Source organism: Ailuropoda melanoleuca, chromosome 6 (assembly GCF_002007445.2).
Source record: "Ailuropoda melanoleuca isolate Jingjing chromosome 6, ASM200744v2, whole genome shotgun sequence".
NCBI classification, from domain to species: domain Eukaryota; kingdom Metazoa; phylum Chordata; class Mammalia; order Carnivora; family Ursidae; genus Ailuropoda; species Ailuropoda melanoleuca.
The window spans coordinates 28,757,035-28,760,339 of NC_048223.1; the positions used below are offsets into that span (position 1 = coordinate 28,757,035).

General features: G+C 44.3%; 1 pseudogene; it reads right to left on the minus strand.

The window, feature by feature from the left end:
• Positions 1–1,424: 1,424 nt before the first annotated feature.
• Positions 1,425–2,815, minus strand: LOC100469822 (annotated as a pseudogene).
• Between the last annotated feature and the right edge of the window lie 490 nt (positions 2,816–3,305).

Sequence of the window (3,305 nt, forward strand, 5' to 3'; positions counted from 1 at the left end):
GGACAGTGGCTTGGGCAAGGATATGGATCTACCCAGAGTGCACAGAACAGGAAAGAGGGATGAGATGCTTGGACACATTCCAATTTTACTCCTTTGCTCATGTATGCAGTGCATTTATTGCCTCTCTACAGTGTGCTAGGGACTGTGCTAGGTGTTGGGGTTATAGTGATAAGCAGAACATTGGAGGAAATAACACTTTTCAAATAAACAAATAATTAAATTTATAATTGATCACTGTGGTAAGGACCCTGCAGGGAAGTACAGGGATCATTTGACAGAGCTATCTGGCTTGTCCAGGAGGTTAGGAAGGGCAATTCTGAAGGTGGAATGTTTGAGGCAAGTAGGGTGAATGAAGTAGTTAGACAAAGTGGGGTGGGAGAGGAGAGAGCTTGTGCAAAGATCCTGGAACAAGGAAAACCTATGGTATTTGGAGGGATCAAAAACTGATAATTGAAGTGGGAACACACAGGGCAAGAAGAAAAGTGGTAGGATATGAGATTGAAGAAATGGGAAGGGGTCAGACCAGATCATCCTTAAAGAAATGTAATTGATATATTCAGATTCACCTTCTAAAAAGATCTCTGATTGCTGTTAAGAGGAGTTTGGATGAGGCCAAAGTTGATACTTGAGGAAGCTGTTGCAATAGCCCTGACAATATTAAAGAGTGATGGTGGTCACAGAAATGGAGAGAAGCAGATAGACTGACGAGATACTGAAGAGGATGAGCCAGTCTCCAGGCATTGGCCCCATCTGGAGCTCCAGGTTCTGACATGATAATGATACCAAATTATATGACATACGTTTTCTTGTGATCATTAAATGTCATACCCGGGCATCACATTCTCTAGGCCTTTCATTTTATAGATTTGAGAAATCTGATGGGGTACCTGGGTGGCTCAATCACTTAAGCGTCTGACTCTTCAGCCCAGGTCTTGATCTCAGGGCTGTGAGTTCAAGTCCCATGTTGGGCTTCATGTGTGGAGCCTACTTAAAAGAGAGAGAGAGAGTGAGAGAGAGGGATAAAGAAGTCTGAACATTGAGGTGAATTGTTCAAGGTCACATGAGAGTGGCCTCACTGGGACTAGAACCCGGGGACCAGCCAGTTGGGGGTTGCTCAGGCTATAGGGTCAACATGCACAGTTTCCTGATAGACATGGAAATGTATTATAAAATGACATGGAAGGTAGGAAGACATATCACCCTAAACCCCATTTCTGGTACATGGTAGGCCATATATTGAGAGTAAGACTAAATTAAGTGTCTTTACTTACCCCTAACCTATCCCTGTAAGAAGAAGAATTTGGTCATAACTATACATAGTTATGATATATATATATATATATTTTATTTATTATATATGTANCTGGAATTATGGGAGAAAAACAAAAAAATTCTAACCAAGATTCACAAACACACTCAACAGGTCATGTTTCTGGCCTTCAACGTGGGATCTTTATTCAAAATTAGCCATCCAAAATGATTTGACTTTTATAGAATAAACATAAGTTTTTAGGCAGCAGGCTTCTCCGCAGTGGGTTTCTTTTCTGTAGGCTTCTTGTCAGCTGCTGGTTTCTTGGTAGCTGCAGCCTTTTTCCCCACCACAGGTTTCTTCTGCTTCTTCACGCCAACAGCCTTCTTTCCTTTCTTCCCTACCACAGGCTTCTTGCTTGGAACCCCCTTCTCATCTGATTTGGCTTCTAAGGCTGCTGCCGCCTTATCCATACGGAGTTTGTGATTCTTGGCCTGGCGAAGAATGGTGTTCCGGCGCACGGTCTTTGCGTATGGGTTTAGCTTCAGCATGATTCTCAAGTTCTTCAGTGGATTCTTCTTCAGGACCCTGCGATGAATCTTCTTGCGTGGTGCTCGGAGGGCTCTTTGAATCTCTGGACTTTTCAAGATTCTGCTAAGGTCTGTATTAAGCATCTTATGCATGGGAAGGTTGTAGTTACTCTTGAGGGAGGCAGCCTTACGCCAAGTGCCATAGAGATCGTCCAACTTGCGGAAAGCACTTTCAGTCCAAATGCAGAAACGTCCCACATGCCCACCAGGAGCAAGTTTCAAAATGTTCAGTTTGCTTACATTAAGTAAAGTAATTCCAGGGATGTTTCTGAAGGCCTTGATGATACCGTTGTCTTCATTGTAGATAATGCATGGTCCCCTGCGCTGGATATGACGACGGTTTCTCATCTTGCCCTTGCCAGCTCTCATTCGCTGAGAGGCATAGACCTTTTTGATATCATTCCAGGCTTTAAGTTTCTTAAGAAGCAAAACAGCCTCCTTGGTCTTCTTGTAGCCTTCAACTTTATCTTCAACCATCAAAGGAAGTTCAGGAACTTCTTCGATACGATGACCTTTAGACATGACCAGCGCTGGTAAGGCTGAGGCAGCCAGGGCAGAGCAGATAGCATATCGCTTCTGTGTTGTGTTCACTCGGCGATGCCAACGGCACCAGGTTTTGGTTGGTACAAACATGCGGCCTCCACGACACATATTTCCAAAAGCACCCTGGCCAGAACGGTGAGTCCCACCACCTCGAACTCTGGGAATTCGAGCCACAGCTCTGCCAGTACCCCAAGACTCAGCACTGGTTTGATGACCTGCTAATTCACTGACAGCATATGGCTGTCTGTTGTTTTTGCGCAAGTTGGTGTGAACAAAGTTCACAATATCAGCGAATGGGAGCCTTGAACACAGCAGGCAAAGTAACATTTTTGCCAGATGACTCCCCCTTCTCGGAGTACACAGATATCAATGGGCGAGCACACGCCATCGCGGGGAGAGGAGAGGGCCACGCTCTTCTCAACCCGGAGGCTCCTATAGGAAAAAAAGCTGGTTGTTGGTTCTTAAGAAATAGAGGGCACAGAAAGAATTTGGATTTCTCATACACATTAAAGGGAGGGAGGATTAATTAAGATAGGGTTCTTTGCTTACAAATTGCAGAAACAGACTCTGGCTAATTTACGTAAAAAAATATAAAACAAAACAAAGCAAAAAAACAACAAGCAACAACAAACAAATGAAAAACCCTCAATCAACCAATCTACAAATAAAACAAAACAATAACAAAAGAGGAAATTGTTAGCTACTGGGAGTTCAGAGAAGCATCCAGAAGGTGGCTGGAGAATTGGGTCTGGGACAGCACCGGGACTGGAAGCTGGGAGGATGAACCACTGCGATGTTCTCTCACTGGGAACAATCTGAGTAGGACTTTTCTGCCAGGCTGACTCACCGCAACACGGCTCAGTTGCCATGTCTCTCTGCTCAAGATGTACATTTCAGGAGGGAACCTCCGATTGGCTTGGCTT